At 40.6% G+C, this 18191-nt stretch overlaps 2 long non-coding RNA genes across 2 annotated transcripts; both read right to left on the minus strand.

The window, feature by feature from the left end:
- Positions 1 to 4302: 4302 nt before the first annotated feature.
- On the minus strand, positions 4303 to 6342 carry LOC133029983 (uncharacterized). The gene is made up of 3 exons (XR_009683905.1): positions 5779 to 6342; positions 5006 to 5068; positions 4303 to 4530 (listed from the first exon to the last, which is right to left on the minus strand). It is a non-coding gene; the product is annotated as an uncharacterized LOC133029983 (long non-coding RNA).
- A 5171-nt stretch (positions 6343 to 11513) lies between these two features.
- On the minus strand, positions 11514 to 13195 carry LOC133029984 (uncharacterized). The gene is made up of 3 exons (XR_009683906.1): positions 12988 to 13195; positions 12217 to 12279; positions 11514 to 11741 (listed from the first exon to the last, which is right to left on the minus strand). It is a non-coding gene; the product is annotated as an uncharacterized LOC133029984 (long non-coding RNA).
- Between the last annotated feature and the right edge of the window lie 4996 nt (positions 13196 to 18191).

Genomic DNA, 18191 nt, shown 5'->3' on the forward strand with positions numbered 1-18191 from the left:
AAAATAGAAAAAACTCTCTCTTTCTTTTTCCTCTCTTTCGGCTGAGGCTTGGAGGTTCAAAAAGCTGGATTTTCTTTGGTGATTCTAGCCCTAACTTGCAACTTGTTTGATCTCTTGTGTGGTATGTATTTCCTAGGCACTTTCTCTTTAAATTCTTGAAGAAAAATGATGAAAATGGATGATAATGCATGTGATTTTTGAGAGTTGTTTCTGCTGTGTTTTGTTGTTGATTAATGTTGTTCAAAGCATGATTTTTGATGTTAAATGAGTTGTGTGAAGCATGAGTAGCTAGATTGTTCAAGCTTTTAAATTATATGTGAAAATTGTGATTTTGAGGGGAAATTGCCATGTTTTGTTTCTGTGAATTGCTGGAGGTTGTTGTTTGTTTTCAGAGGTTATATTATGCTAGTTTAGGTTGATTTTAGTTGGTTTGCATGCTTGTTTTGGTGGTTTGCTCAAGCTTGAGTTTGGAACTCAAAGCTTGAGCTCCAATGGTGGATTTTGCATGTGGGATTTCTGGGTAGCTTTGATGCTCTAGAATTGTTATTTGGGACCTATTGAGGAGGTCTGGAAAGTTTGGGATCAATTGGGTTCGAATTGGTCAAGTTATGGGAATTTTTGGTTGCTGCCTGCGAGGAACCGGAATTCCGGTTGAGCATCCGGAATTCCGGATGGGGTTCAGATTTTCCCAGAACCGGAATTCCGGTTGGGCAACCGGACTTCCGGATGGGGGATTTTTCAGAACCCGAGTTTTCCTCGTTTTTGGGTTTTTAGGGGTATTGCCATGCTTTTTATTGATAGGGAAACTTTTAGTTTCGAGTTTTTAGTCCCCGGGAAGTGATTTAGCGTGTCACTTATAGCGTTGTGATTTTTATGGTTTAGGAGCCGATGTCCGCCGTTCGGCTTCGGTTCCAAATGTCGGGTTGACGCACACACGAAATCGGAATCCAGGTAAGATTAGTATAACAGTATGCATATGTAGTTTACATGTTTAGCGTGCATGTAGGAAGCCTGTTAGTTTACATTAGATATGTATTTAGGCTTCGAACCACCCAACCCTATCACGTCGGTACAGGCTGGAGTATGACCAGCAGCCGGAGTATGACCGGTTCGACCGATCAGGCTGACACTGGTTGGTGGTTCGATCTATTGACCTATCCCGTCGGTACAGGCTGGAGTATGACCAGCAGCCGGAGTATGACCGGTTCGACCGATCAGGAGGATACTTGTCAATAGTGCCGTCCCCTGAACGTTCAGAACTCAGTACCATGTTGGACATGGCAGTAGTGGCTCAGTACCATGTTGGACATGGCAGTAGCGGGACTCAGTATCGTGTTGGACACGGCAGTTAGTATTATGTATGAGTATTATTATGCTTTTCTTACTGAGTCTGTCGACTCACAGTTTACGTTACATGTGTAGGTAAAGGCAAGGCAGTTGCTGATGGACCGTGAGCGAGCTTATGGGATTGTACATGTCGGGGCGGTTAGGCCTGGAGCGTACGATCCTCGGGACAGCACAGCTGAGATTTTGTAAATGTCGTTAGACGACTTTCTTTTGATGTAAAAGTTAAACAGTGAAAACGTTTGTAAATATTTTTATAAATCGGGATCCCGAGACTTTTTGGTAAAATGGTTTATAAGTTTAATGAAAAAGCAAAATTTTAATTAATCACGTTTTTCCATAAACCTCGTTGATTAGCAACGAGCTGCACAGTACGTTTAAAAATCACGTAATACGCCTAAGATAGTTAGGGTGTTACATTTGAGTTTATCTAAACCTATGGCTTGTGGTATACCTGGTAATTACTTACTCTAATGCAAGCAACTTACTTTAGTAAGATGCTGAAGCATTTTCTTTCTAATGGCAATCTATAGAAGCTTCACAACTTCTTAGACATAAAATTTTATTTATCTAAGGAAAAGTCTCAACTATTCCAGAAAAGATAAAGCCATGAAAGAATTTCTTAAATCAACAGTGAGAGGTCTTAGATATGCTTTTGTATGCCTTAGACCAGACACCTGCTGTTGAGTGGGAGTAATGAGTAGGTATCAGATTAATCCAGGAGAAGAACATTGGAAGACAATCAAGTAAATCTTAAGATAAAGAAGAGGAACTATATGTTAGTCTATAAGGGTGTGTTTAAAACTCTTAGACTACACCATATCAGATTTCGAAATTTGCCTTTGTGCTAGTAAATCTTTCTGATAAGATGGTGATTACTCTGGGGGTGGAATAGTGATTTTGGAGAAGTGTAAAAACCTATCTGAAGTCTCTAGGTCTACCAGAGAGGGACTGAATGTTAAGGTTGCAGGAAAGGTACTTATTCAGTCTAAGGAAAGTTCTATACATTTTTGGCATCATTCCAAATTGCCTTAAACTACTAGTGTTAATTTCCTGATTAACCAAAAGTAGTTGCCAAAGATATAGAATCCAGTATCCCAAGAGAGTAGACATATAGAGAGGAATTTCACATTATCAATGATTTTGTGATTAAAGGAAGAGTAATGGTGGAGAAAAGGTTGTGTTTAATTCAACCTTTCAGATCCTATTACGAGGAGTTTACTACTACTACACTTGATTTGTATATCAAGGTGTTGAGATTATTTGAAACGCACTTTTAGTTTTATATTAGTGCAAGTGGGAGTTTGTTGGGTTTTATGCCCTAAATAAAACTCATTTCAATATAATCAGATTTACTTATTAATATATATCAGAAATAACATTTAATGTTGCATGGTTCACATGATTTATTTCATGTTTATATGTACATAATGTATAAATTCATCTGAAACCCTTTTCACATACTTGATCCTGTTTATTGTGCCGTCAACACATTGGAAAGTAAACATGACTATGTGAATAAAGTTTCCTAGATTTATCAGACACAGGGTTTTACTGATATGATAATCTACAACAGAGTTTACTTGCATTTGGAGAAGTGCTATGTTCTTTCCAGAGCATTGGTTAAAGTAAAGCTCAGGTTGGATGCATGGAGTATGCATCGGAAGGGACCGATATTGAACTTTGACTTAGATTTATTAAACTTACCGTAATATCTATTCAAGTCAATATCGCCTAGTTGATCCTAGATCAAATGTTCTTAATCCTGTTATGATTAGGCTCAATCTTGAAAGGCTATTCGTGTTCTTTGATTTGTTAGTTAAGCCTACTTTTAGGTCAGGGTGATACGTACATTTTGGGAACACGGTAGTGCAATTGAGTGGGAGTGCTAACATAAACATGGAATCTATAGCTTCTATCTGGCGAATAGTAAGCAAAGGATGATCTCCTTCGAGCTTGACCAAACGAACATAAATGGTGGAGTACTCATTTCACATAAGCTGAAATATCATTTATACGGGGTCAAGTGTTTTAAGGAATAAATACATTGTAGGGTGTAACGGTAATCTAATCCCTTTACAGTGTAGATCATTCATATAGAGGATCAGTGATCAAATTAGGATTATAACAATGGATAACTAATGATGTGTCTATATGGTGGAACATATAGAGCATTCTATATACTGAGAGTGCAATTCTAAGTTCTATGCGTGGATTCAACGAAGAATTAATAAGTTAGTGAATTTTAGTGCTAAATTCTTGATCTACTTATTGGAAGCTCGGTTATATAGACCCATGGTCCCCGCACTAGTTGAGATAATATTGCTTGTAAGACTCATGTAATTGGTTTTGATTAATCAATTATAATTCTCAAATTAGACTATGTCTATTTGTGAATTTTTCACTAAGTAAGTGCGAAATTGTAAAGAAAGAGTTTTAGGGGCATATTTGTTAATTATGATACTTTGTATGGTTCAATTAATAAATTTGATAAATGACAATATTATTTAATAATTATTTATAGTTATTAAATAATTAGAATTGGCATTTAAATGGTTGAATTAGAAAATTGGCGTTTTTGAGAAAATTAGATGCAGAAAAGATAAAACTGCAAAATTACAAAAAGTGAGGCCCAAATCCACTTGTATAGGGCCAGCCACTTTTGTAGGAAATTTAAACTGATTTTTTCATTATTTTAATGCCAAATAATTCAAACCTAACCCTAGTGGAATGCTATAAATAGATAGTGAAGGCTTCAGGAAAATTACACTTAAATTTTCTATTTTTCCTTCAGAGAAAAACCTGTGCCTTTCTCTCTCCCTATCTTTAGCTGCCACTTCTTCTGAAACGCCCTAAATAATTAGGCACGCTACCCCAAAACTGTTTATGAACCCTAATCCCCTAGTCGGGATTACTAATTGAAATAGCGCAGAATTTAAACTTTTATATTAAACAGACTGAAAATAAAACTTGTAATATATTTAAACTTTTCAAAATAGTTGGGATCCCAAAAATATTTACAACTTATTACAAGTTCTTTCTTACTAGCCGACCTAAGCGGCAAAACAGAATACAAAAGTCAACACTGTTAGACCCATAACCCGCTTGGTCTGAAGTGGCGTGAACATGTACATTCTTCGTCTGCTCCTGAAACTCATGGCAGATCAGCTAATGCCTTACCCTTTCCTGCACAGTAGAGCACCCGTGAGCCAAGCCCAACAAGACAGTATAAATCACAATAAATATAATATGCTCATTTACATATGTCTGTATAGCACAGACCTAATCACTATATCAACATGCCCATTTATGTCTACGTGGCGTAGACCTATGTGTTGCGCCCACACATCTAATTAAATCTACGTGACGTAGAACCACGTGTTGCTCTCACACGTCTAAATACATTAAGGCCTTAGAAGTGGTTCATCTCGGTTATGTGTACCGAGTCCAACCTGATTATGCCTTGAGTGCATAATCCTTAAATTTCATTTCAATTAACATGGCATGGCATTTATACACATATTTCACTAGGGTAATAACCCTAGGCTAACAAACCGTTCCTATTAGGGTAATAACCCTAATCTCGGTTACCATAACTCACATATATCATATTCAACATAAGCGCCACTGCGCATACTCTACGTGCAAACTACTGTCTTACCTGTTGTCCCGCAATAGTAGAGATTCCAAATCCCCGGGTGCTCCTGACCAGGTGCCGGTAATCCTAGTCACACACAATCCGGGATTTTCACAAATAGGGTTAACCCCTGATTTCACATTCATAAAATAAATTCATGGCATTTCAAATACAGATAATCACATAGAGCTCAAAAAGAGCTTTCCAACGGTATAAAGAACGTCCCAAACGGAGTCCCGAGTCAAAAGTTATGGCCAAAACAAATTCAGGAAAAAGATGGCTCTCTGCCAGGTTTTATGGCCGCGGCGACCATAGATCTCGGCCGCAGCCCACTGGGTTCGAAAAACCCAGAAAACCAGATTTTAAGATCTAAACATGCCCACTTTTCCATATAATCGAATCTCAACCAAAATAGAGGATAAAAACACAAAATTCATGCATTAATCCACAACCAAAATCAGATTTAACAATATACAACTCTCAAGCTCCAAACTTGACCTAAAAATTCCATACAACATTTATTCAAGCTCTTGAATCTCACAACCAAATTCTCAAGCTTGAAACTAACTTAAAACAGAACCAATAATCCAAAATCAAGCATACATACAACCTAAGAATCACATCCACAACATATTAAGAGAAATCTACACCATTTTACCACAAAATCAAGCATACACAATCACTAATCATCAACTATTTACTAACATGGATCCAAAAGAAATTCCTCAACACATTATGCTTTTCCTTCAATTTCAAAATTAGTGAAATAACTTCAGCAAGAAAGTCTAGAAGCTTACCACAACTTCAAGCTTCTATCCACAAGAAATTCAACTTTACAAAACCTTCAATTCAAGAACAATCTACAAAAATCTAAACATTTAAGAAATAAGTGAAGAGGAGAGGAGGGGTACGGTTTTAGGGCTGAAGGAAAACTAGAAAAATAATTCTCTTTTCCTTAAAATCATTCTTTTATTAAACATAAATTAAGGGTCTAAAAAGACCATTTTGCCCCCTAGGGCCAAATAACATTCACTTAGGCATGCAAGGGCAAAATGACATTTACACACCAATTCAAACCCAATTAAATTTCAGATTTCTCATTATCAAATAAAATGCCAATTAATTCAATCTAATTTGCATTTCGGGCCCGAACCCGGTTCGGCCCAAAATACCCGGTTGTGACTATACCGCGCCAACCTGTCAGAACACACCTGAAAAGACAACACAGGCATACTATATAATAATATAGTTCTATTAAGCACATAATTAAATTAATTTCATCATTTTACTCTTCTCGGGTCATAATTACCAAAATGCCCCTGGCTCACCAACGGGGTCTTTAACATGTTAAATTCATATAATTTCACATATATTGAACTATATAATAATATAATTCCTCAATTAACTCATAATTATCTAGTTAAGGTTTTGCTAATCCTTTTCTTAATCCCCGGGTATTACAATTACCCCCTCCTTATAGAAATTTCGTCCCGAAATTTACCTGAACAACTCCGGATATTTCTGCTGCATATCCGTCTCGAGCTCCCAGGTTGCTTCTTCTACTTTACTGTTCCTCCATAGTACTTTCACCAGTTCCACTGTCTTGCTTCTCAAGACTTTTTCTCTTCTATCAAGTATTTGCACTGGTTGTTCCTCGTATGACAAGTCCGGCTGAAGTTCCAATGCTTCATAACTCAGAGCATGGGACGAGTCTGAGACATATTTCCGAAGCATTGAAACATGAAACACATTATGTACAGCTGCCAGCGCTGGGGGCATAGCCAACCTGTACGCTACTTGCCCTATCCTCTCAAGGATTTCAAAAGGTCCAATGAACCTCGGGCTAAGCTTTCCTTTCTTCCCAAAGCGTTTTATGCCTTTCATCGGAGATATTCGGAGAAATACCATGTCCCCTACTTGAAAATCAATATCTCGACGCTTTGGATCGGCATAACTCTTTTGCCTACTCTGAGCCGCGAGCATTCGCGCTCTAATCTTATCAACTGCCTCACTTGTTTTCTGAACAGCTTCGGGACCCAAGAACTTTCTTTCACCCACTTCATCCCAGTGAATGGGCGATCTACATTTTCTTCCATACAAAAGTTCATAAGGAGCCATCCCGATTGTTGCCTGATAGTTGTTATTATAAGAAAACTCGATCAGGGGAAGGTACTTTACCTATGATCCCTCAAAGTCAAGTACACATGCCCGTAGCATGTCCTCTAAAATCTGAATGGTCCTCTCGGATTGCCCATCCGTCTGAGGATGAAAAGCCGTGCTGAACTTTAACTGAGTTCCCATAGCTCGATGCAGACTTTCCCAGAATCTTGATGTAAACTTCGGATCTCTATCCGACACAATGGACTTTGGGACACCATGCAGACGAACAATTTCTCTAACATATAACTCAGCATACTGATCAATGGAGAAATTCGTCCGAGCAGGTAAAAAGTGAGCAGACTTTGTAAACCTGTCCACTATGACCCACACAGAGTCAAATTGTCCCGTGGTTCTAGGCATACCTACCACGAAGTCCATAGCTATATCTTCCCATTTCCATTCTGGTATTTTCAGTGGTTGCAGCAACCCTGCAGGTCGCTGGTGTTCAGCTTTCACTTGCTGACATGTAAGGCACTTTGCAACATACTCAGCGATGTCATTCTTCATGCCTGGCCACCAAAACATGGCTTTCACGTCTTGGTACATCTTTGTCGACCCTGGATGAACTGAATAAGGAGTCGTGTGAGACTCATCCATGATCTCTTTCTTGATGTTTTCATTCATAGGCACACAAACTCGACTTCCAAATCTCAACATTCCCGTTTCATCTACTGAGAAATCACTAGCCTTCCCAGCCAAAACCCTAGCTCGGGTTTTTATCAACTCTGAATCTTGCTTTTGTGCTTCATTAATTCTCTCTAAAAGAGTGGATTGTAGGGTAATATTAGCCAATTGCCCCACAACCAACTCAATCTGAGCTCGAGTCATTTCATTTGCTAACGGTCGGGAGATTTGCTTCATAGTACTCAACTGACTCTGACCTTTTCTACTCAAAGCGTCAGCAACCACATTGGCTTTACCAGGATGATAAAGGATCTCACAATCATAATCCTTCACCAATTCTAGCCAACGTCTTTGTCTCATATTCAAGTCCTTCTGGGTGAAGAAGTATTTCAGACTTTTATGATCAGTATATATCTCACATTTCTCGCCATAAAGGTAATGCCGCCAAATCTTTAGCGCAAATACCACTGCTGCGAGTTCTAAATCGTGAGTAGGGTACCTCTGCTCGTACTCCTTTAACTGCCGAGAAGCATAAGCTATTACCCTCCCAGCCTGCATAAGCACACAGCCGAGACCCTGTCTCGAGGCATCACAATATACCACAAACTTTTCCTTATCTGAAGGAAGAGTTAGTACAGGAGCGGTAATCAAGCGTTGCTTTAACTCCAGGAAACTTTTCTCACACCGATCAGTCCAAACAAATTTCTGATTCTTTCGGGTCAGCTCCGTTAAGGGTACAGCAATTTTAGAAAAACCCTCAACGAACCGACGGTAATAACCAGCCAAACCCAGAAAACTTCTAACCTCTGTAGCTGATTTCGGTGTTGGCCAATCTCGAACAGCTTCAATCTTGGCCGGATCCACCATGATCCCATCTTTATCCACTATGTGCCCCAAGAATGAGACACGAGATAACCAGAACTCACACTTTTTAAATTTAGCATAAAGCTTGTGATCCCGTAACCTTTGTAAAACCGCTCTGAGATGCAATTCATGTTCTTCTTCCGTCTCAGAGTACACTAAAATGTCGTCAATAAACACAATCACGAACCTATCCAGATAATCCTTAAACACCCGATTCATCAAATCCATGAATGCCGCCAAGGCATTAGTGAGTCCAAAAGACATCACAAGAAATTCATAATGTCCATACCGAGTACGGAACGCAGTTTATGGGATATCTTCCTCTCGAATTCTCAGCTGATGATAGCCTGAGCGAAGATCGATCTTGGAAAAGACCGTCTTCCCCTTCAGTTGATCAAACAGATCATCTATCCGAGGTAAAGGATACTTGTTCTTAATGGTAAGCTTGTTCAACTCCCGGTAGTCAATACACATTCGCAGGGTTCCGTCTTTCTTCTTTACAAACAAAACCGGAGCACCCCAAGGTGAGTAACTCGGTCTGATGAATCCCAGATTCAGTAACTCTTGCAATTGTATCTTCAATTCCTTCAACTCAGCTGGAGCCATTCGATACGGTGCCTTAGACACTGGATCCACTCCCGGAGCCAGTTCAATAACAAATTCAATCTCCCGAACAGGTGGCAATCCCGGCAAATCTTCTGGAAAGACATCAAGGAACTCACATACCAATTTCGTATTCTCAGGCCCTGATGTCACAGGTTGGCTAGTGTCCACTGTAGTAACTATGAACCCTAGACAACCTCTACCCATCAGGTCTTTAGCTTTCAACAGTGATATTCTCGGTATGCGTGCCCCTTGAATTTTACCCACAAACACCGCTGGGTTAGCACCGTCGGGCTCAAACACCACCATCTTCCGTTTGCAGTCAATCATCGCTCCATATTTAGACAGAAAATCCATTCCCAGGATTATGTCAAAATCAGATAATTGCAACTCAATTAGATTGGCGGTCAACTCACAACCGTCAATCCAAAAAGACAAGGACCGAATCCACCTTGTGGATATTATCAGGTCTCCCGAGGGTAACAAGGTTCCAAACCCCGAAGCATATATATCACATGGCTTATGTAAACTTTCTATCACCCTACTCGATACATATGAATGAGTAGCTCCCGAATCAAATAATATAGTATAAGCACAACCATTAATAGATAACTGACCTGTCACAACTGACGGACTAGCATCAGCATCTGCCTGAGTTATAGTGAAAAGTCGCCCCGGGTTCTGAGCAACATTCTTCTTAGGCTCTTCTTTCCTGGCTTGGGGACAATCTCTGATAAAGTGGCCCACCATGCCACACTGGAAACATGCCTTGGCTCGGCACTCACCAGGATGATGCTTCTTGCATTTAGAACATTCTGGATATGATCGGAATGAGGACCCGCGACCCTGACGGCCACCTCTGTTTCCCCAAAACTTTCTATTTCCCCCTGAAGCTCCGGAAGCCTCAGCCTTGCGTTTGTGCTCAGGGTTGCCACTGTCGGTCCCCTTACTGACATTACCACCAGCAGGATGGTTTGATGCCATGGCGGCATCCTTTGCAGCCTGCTCCTTCATTACTTGCTGCTCGGCCTCCTCAGCAATTAAGGCCAGGTCTACCACTCTCTTATACAGAGTGTCATGTGATGTGGTAATCTTCAAGTCCCGACTAATTGTAGCATTTAGTCCTCGAACATATTTCGTTTTCCGGTAAAATCCGTAGGCACCCGCATCACCAGCAAATTTAGATAACCGATCGAATTCCAGAGTATATTCGGCCACAGACATTTTCCCCTGAGTCAACTTCACAAAATCTTCTTGGTGTGAAGTCCTCACTGCAACGTTATAAAACTTTTCTTCAAAAAGTTTCTTGAACTCTTCCCATGTCATCACACTGACATCTCGAGTCTGATTCACTATATCCCACCATACGCGGGCATGATCTTGAAACATAAAGGCCGCACAATTCACCCTCTCAGTTCCCGTCAACCCCATGTTATCGAGGATACGGGTAACAGTGCTCATCCATTGATCGGCCTTAATAATATCAATGCCTCCCAGAAAAGCCGGAGGTTGCAGCTTCACAAACCGCTCGAACACAGAGTCCCGGTGCGGCATAATATACCCTTGGTTACCCACCACTGGCACAGGAGCTGGTGGTAACCCTTGATTCACTGGGGCAGCCTGTTGCCTTAAACGTTGCAACTCTTCCTCTTGACGAAGTATGACACTTCGCATTTCATGAAACATCTGCTGCCAGTCAGCAGGAGGATTAGCATTAACGGCCCCCGCATTATCCCCGGATTTTGCAGAGGTGGTGGCAGTGCTGGTGGATCGGTTCGGGTAGCCCCGGGCTCTACTTGCTCGCCCTGTGGTCTAGATGATTGCGGAGGGTCCATTACTAGTACCCCTGAAATCAACAACCCCAGCGAGTTAAGCACCGATACCACACTTACGCACTTAATGCCTCAAACCCTAACTCATCTATTTACCTCATACATATTTACATAAACAAATAACATTTATAGCATGGCATCACATAACACATACATACTCTAGATGCTTGCATACTGCCTAAAATGGAAAGCGGTAAACATATGATCACACATACAGTCAAGTATTTACTCTCAATACTTACTGCACCATGAGTCGAGCTTATCTCTGACGACGAATGTACATGTTCGGCCGGTCTACAGGAAGTTTAAAAACCTTGGCGCTCTGATACCAAATTGAAACGCCCTAAATAATTAGGCACGCTACCCCAAAACTGTTTATGAACCCTAATCCCCTAGTCGGGATTACTAATTGAAATAGCGCAGAATTTAAACTTTTATATTAAACAGACTGAAAATAAAACTTGTAATATATTTAAACTTTTCAAAATAGTTGGGATCCCAAAAATATTTACAACTTATTACAAGTTCTTTCTTACTAGCCGACCTAAGCGGCAAAACAGAATACAAAAGTCAACACTGTTAGACCCATAACCCGCTTGGTCTGAAGTGGCGTGAACATGTACATTCTTCGTCTGCTCCTGAAACTCATGGCAGATCAGCTAATGCCTTACCCTTTCCTGCACAGTAGAGCACCCGTGAGCCAAGCCCAGCAAGACAGTATAAATCACAATAAATATAATATGCTCATTTACATATGTCTGTATAGCACAGACCTAATCACTATATCAACATGCCCATTTATGTCTACGTGGCGTAGACCTATGTGTTGCGCCCACACATCTAATTAAATCTACGTGACGTAGAACCACGTGTTGCTCTCACACGTCTAAATACATTAAGGCCTTAGAAGTGGTTCATCTCGGTTATGTGTACCGAGTCCAACCTGATTATGCCTTGAGTGCATAATCCTTAAATTTCATTTCAATTAACATGGCATGGCATTTATACACATATTTCACTAGGGTAATAACCCTAGGCTAACAAACCGTTCCTATTAGGGTAATAACCCTAATCTCGGTTACCATAACTCACATATATCATATTCAACATAAGCGCCACTGCGCATACTCTACGTGCAAACTACTGTCTTACCTGTTGTCCCGCAATAGTAGAGATTCCAAATCCCCGGGTGCTCCTGACCAGGTGCCGGTAATCCTAGTCACACACAATCCGAGATTTTCACAAATAGGGTTAACCCCTGATTTCACATTCATAAAATAAATTCATGGCATTTCAAATACAGATAATCACATAGAGCTCGAAAAGAGCTTTCCAACGGTATAAAGAACGTCCCAAACGGAGTCCCGAGTCAAAAGTTATGGCCAAAACAAATTCAGGAAAAAGATGGCTCTCTGCCAGGTTTTATGGCCGCGGCGACCATAGATCTGGCCGCGGCCACTGGGTTCGAAAAACCCAGAAAACCAGATTTTAAGATCTAAACATGCCCACTTTTCCATATAATCGAATCTCAACCAAAATAGAGGATAAAAACACAAAATTCATGCATTAATCCACAACCAAAATCAGATTTAACAATATACAACTCTCAAGCTCCAAACTTGACCTAAAAATTCCATACAACATTTATTCAAGCTCTTGAATCTCACAACCAAATTCTCAAGCTTGAAACTAACTTAAAACAGAACCAATAATCCAAAATCAAGCATACATACAACCTAAGAATCACATCCACAACATATTAAGAGAAATCTACACCATTTTACCACAAAATCAAGCATACACAATCACTAATCATCAACTATTTACTAACATGGATCCAAAAGAAATTCCTCAACACATTATGCTTTTCCTTCAATTTCAAAATTAGTGAAATAACTTCAGCAAGAAAGTCTAGAAGCTTACCACAACTTCAAGCTTCTATCCACAAGAAATTCAACTTTACAAAACCTTCAATTCAAGAACAATCTACAAAAATCTAAACATTTAAGAAATAAGTGAAGAGGAGAGGAGGGGTACGGTTTTAGGGCTGAAGGAAAACTAGAAAAATAATTCTCTTTTCCTTAAAATCATTCTTTTATTAAACATAAATTAAGGGTCTAAAAAGACCATTTTGCCCCCCTAGGGCCAAATAACATTCACTTAGGCATGCAAGGGCAAAATGACATTTACACACCAATTCAAACCCAATTAAATTTCAGATTTCTCATTATCAAATAAAATGCCAATTAATTCAATCTAATTTGCATTTCGGGCCCGAACCCGGTTCGGCCCAAAATACCCGGTTGTGACTATACCGCGCCAACCTGTCAGAACACACCTGAAAAGACAACACAGGCATACTATATAATAATATAGTTCTATTAAGCACATAATTAAATTAATTTCATCATTTTACTCTTCTCGGGTCATAATTACCAAAATGCCCCTGGCTCACCAACGGGGTCTTTAACATGTTAAATTCATATAATTTCACATATATTGAACTATATAATAATATAATTCCTCAATTAACTCATAATTATCTAGTTAAGGTTTTGCTAATCCTTTTCTTAATCCCCGGGTATTACATCTTCTTTCTCTTCCCTCTTGAATTTCGAAATCCTTAGTGTATGAGTAGTGCCCACACACAGCAAGTGATACCTCAATCATAGTGAGGAAGATCGTGAAGAAAGACTTTCAGCAAGAAGGAGTTTCAGCATCAAAGATTCAGAGAAAGAGATCCAGGTTCAGATATTGATAATGCTCTGCTACAGAAAGGAATCAAGGGCTAGATATCTGAACGGAAGGAGTCATATTATTCCGCTGCACCCAATGTAAGGTTTCCTAAACTTTATATGTGTTTATTTCATCATTTTAGAAAGTTCATATTTAGGGTGTTAATCAACATACTTGTGAGTAGATCTAAGATCCTGGTAAAATAATTTCCAACAGGGAGAGATGTCAGAAAGATTATTTAGAACATTGAGGACAGCTTCAGTGACATCTTTACCAACAACATTCCAGTTTTTTTGATAGAATTGGTTATTAAAACCATCTATACCTGGAGCTTTGTCAGGACCCATTTGAAACAGAGCTTTTTCCACCTCAGAGGGGGAGAAAGCTTCTTCAAGCAGATGATAATGCGATGGCTCAATCAGAGGAAAAGGATCAGAAAGCGCAGCCTCAATATCCAGATCCTGGGGGTGCTGAGAAGTGAACAGGCTTGAGTAATACGATTGGATGAGAGAAAGGATGGACTCAGAATCTTGAAAAACAGTTCCATCCTCAGAAGTGAGGGAATCAATTCGATTAATTCTCTTCCTGTTAGAAGCAAACTTATGGAAAAAACGAGTGTTCTTATCCCCCAAATAGAGCCATTGTATTCGAGATCGTTGCCTCCAATAAGTTTCCTCTTTTAGCAAGAGAGAGTCAAGGTTTGCTTGGAGAGCCTTTTGTCGAGAATAGGAATCTGAAGACGTGTCTTCAGCCTTCCTAGCCTGTTCAAGGGCTTGTTGAGCTTGCTTAATCCTTTTCTAAAACCCAAAGAAGGCTTTGTGTTTCCAATTTGAAAGAAAGGTAGAACAAGTGGATTGCTTTCGCAGAAGAGTTGAGGAAGGGTCATCACTAGGAAAGTTAGAAGACCAAGCTTCTAAAATGACATCGTTCCAATGTGGCTCAGAAAGCCAAACATTTTCGAAAAGAAAGCGTTTATCTTTTTTCCTGGGAAATTGAGAATGAGGGTTTGGATTGAGGGAGAGTTGTATGGCTCGATGGTCAGAGCCAAAGAAATCAAGGTGATGTAAGGTGCTGTTTGGATGCTGGCAGTGCCAGATGCTGTTGCCAACAGCCGAATCAAGACGTTCCAGGGTTCTTCGATTGCCTTGGCTGTTGTTGGTCCAAGTTAGACGAGGATCAACTGGATGCAAAGCTTGGAAATGAAATTTGTTCATAAAAGTGCGGAATAGAGGGGAGGGGCCATTGCCTAGATTTCTGCTAGATTTATCCTCCCAAGTTAAAAAATCATTAAAATCGCCAACACTCACCAGGGAACAGAAATGCACGAGAGCCCAATCCTGGATAATAATTCCCAAGTATGAGATCTATTAGCAGGATTAGGAGCACCATAAAAAGCAGTAAAATTAAAACTAGAAAAACCAGCAGACGAGATAAAACAGTGAATGTGATTAAGAGAATAGTTAGTTATAGTTACATCCGAATCCGAGTTCCACAAAAGAAAGAGTCCCCCACTAAGACCAACACGGGGGACTTCAAAACCAAAGTCAAAACCTAACTTAACCTTAAAACGATCAACAGAGTTCTTACACATTTTAGTTTCACTAACAAAAAGTAAGGAGGGCTTATACATTCTAACTAGGAGGGAGAGATTTCGGAATGCTCGGTCACTCCCAAGCCCCCGGGCATTCCAGCTGATGAAACTCATTCCTCCTGGCAGGCCTGTGAGTCCACAGGTCCACAGGGCCTGCCTCATCACTTGAAACAACCTCCACCACATCCTGTCCTGAGTGAGGTCTGTGTCGCTTCAGCATCTCCCTCTGCTCATTCCCCACCGTAGCCAATTGCCTTTTGAAGCCACTGGAGGGAATGGATTGGTTCTTCTTCTGGGTGGACGACGGGGTGGCACATCGTTGCTGCCAATAGCAAATGCCAGAGATGAGGGAATGTCAGCAATGTGGGCCACAGGAAGCGAGTCCAGTTGGGCAGTGGAGGTGGAAATCATCAGGGGGGCTTCCAGCTGGCTAGAGGATGGGGAAGATGAACCTCTGGACCCTGGATTGGATGACTGCTGGGGAGAGACAGAACATGATAAAATTCCACCAGTGGCCACGGATAACAGAGCTACAAAATTTGGCCCTGAGGGTGCGAGAGAGTGAAGCTGTCCAGGGGGCGCAAAGGAGTGGGTTGGTCCTAAGTTGGAGGGGCCTGCTCCTTGATCCACGAGTGGGGAACTCCCCATGTTTTGGCCAGAGCTCAGAAACAGCCCTGCAGCATCAGCGTAGTTTGTTGGGTTGTTGTGGAAAGAGAAATCTTGTTGCAGGACTTGTCCACGTGGGTGATTGATTGGTATTAGATTGGTGGTGGATGGGTTAAGTGTAGGGGCATTTGGGAGGGACACTATGGCTGGTGAGTTAAGGATAAAAGGGTTGGGGAGTATTCCAAAAGGGCCATGGTTTGGGCGTGTTGTTCCTCTCAAGACATTTTCATAGGGGAGGGGTGGGGGTTGGGTAGATTCATCAGAGGCTCTCATGTACTCAGTGCAGGAGGGGTAAGAGTGTCCTAGACGGCCACAATAGTAACAATGATCAGGAATATCCTCATATTTCAATTCGAGCCAGGTTGGGGAAGCTAGGCCAGGAAACACTATTGGTATGCCACGGGGTAAGGGTTTGGTAACATCAAACATGATACGCACTCGCATGTAAGAGCCCCAAGTTTCAAGCAAAGAGAGCTGATGAATTTCAAGGAGGGTGCCAGCAATTTGGCCCAACAATTTGGCAAGAGAAATGGACCTTCGGGAGAAAGGGATATTGTGAACTTGGACCCAAAAGGGAATTTTTCTCATAGTTTCTGGGGATAAGGTGGAGTCAGTATCGGGAATTTCCAGCAGGATAGGGCACCTGTCAAAAATCCATGGTTGGTTGAGGATGGTTCTACGTCTGTCACCTTCACAGTGGAACACAGTAAGGTACAGGTTTGAATTGGGTGATCTTTCTTTGACACTTACTGGAAAGCGTCCTTTCCAGTGTTTTTCCAGGTAGTTTTTGAGGGCATTGTGGTTAAAAATTTTCGTTGTGAAGAGAGTGGCCATGAGGTGAAACTGGGGTGGGGCTGGTGGAAGTCCCTCATTTGGATCGACATGCTCAGCAAGTGAATGGATTGTGTTTTCAGTATCAGTGAGGTGAAGGGCTGCAGAAAAAGATTTAGCTAAGTCTTCCATTTTCAGTAATAAAGGGTCGCACGGATAAAGCACAGATGGATAATGCACAAAAAGGGTAAGCTTCCCTAAATCTAGAACTGGGTTTAAATAGGAAACAAAACATAGAGCAATTAAGGACCTAACTAATAGATCTTCTAAATCTAGAGATGTACTCGAGTGATACAGGAAGAATAAAAGACAGGTATTTAATACCGGATCAGGCGGGGGATTATCCAAATCCATCCACTGACCAGGTAGGTAGAAATAGCAATTAAGACTATAACCCCTAAGAGAACTGGAATAGGCAGCCATGATTAAGAAGAAATAGGGATCATTATGAGATTTGTTCAGAGAAGGGATCAAACCTGTAAGGGAGACATTAATGGAGTGGCACGCCTGCTCCCAAATCGTCAGCAAAGTTGACGATTCCGATCCCAGCTGAGAGGAGGCTGATGGATGGCTGTCAATCGCCATTAATGTTGAACCACCACGACACGGAGACGGGTGGGAAAAGGAGTTTTGAGACTCATCGCTACTCTGAAAGTTTGAAGAGGAAGAAGAAGAGATCTGGACTGCCAACATGCTTGTTGAGAGACGGAGAAGACGAAGGCTTGGTTCCAAGTAAGAATTAGATGTTAATGTTTAAAGTCCAAGTTTTATAGAGTAAATAATATTACAACATTAAACAAAATATACACATAAAATAGAGAATAGAGATGAAGAGAGGGATTACAACTCAAACCAATAAGCTACACATGAAACACAATATATAAATAGCATAAATATAAAAGAGATGTGAGAGAAATCTCAACACCACATACACCACAAGTGTACAATAGGGAAATCACAAAACTTTAACAAGGTCTTACACCTTTGTCTAAAAGCTTATTTCCCCTTACCACAGGCACTTAGGGCCCGTTTGGTACACAGGACTGGATTGGATTAGACAGGCTCATTTGTCCAATCCAGTGTTTGGGCATGTTAGAAGTCTGGATAACTAATCCAGTTAACCTCATCTGTCTGGGATTATTTATCCCATCCAGCAGGGTGGGATAAATAATCCCATGCAGATGAGATTTTTTTTATCGTTTTTTTAATTTAAATTTTATTAATATATTTTAAATTTAATAAGAATTTAAAGGAAATAATTATCACACATTTATTTATACATTTTTTTATCAAAAACTTATTC

This window comes from Cannabis sativa, chromosome 8, assembly GCF_029168945.1.
Source record: "Cannabis sativa cultivar Pink pepper isolate KNU-18-1 chromosome 8, ASM2916894v1, whole genome shotgun sequence".
NCBI lineage: Eukaryota > Viridiplantae > Streptophyta > Magnoliopsida > Rosales > Cannabaceae > Cannabis > Cannabis sativa.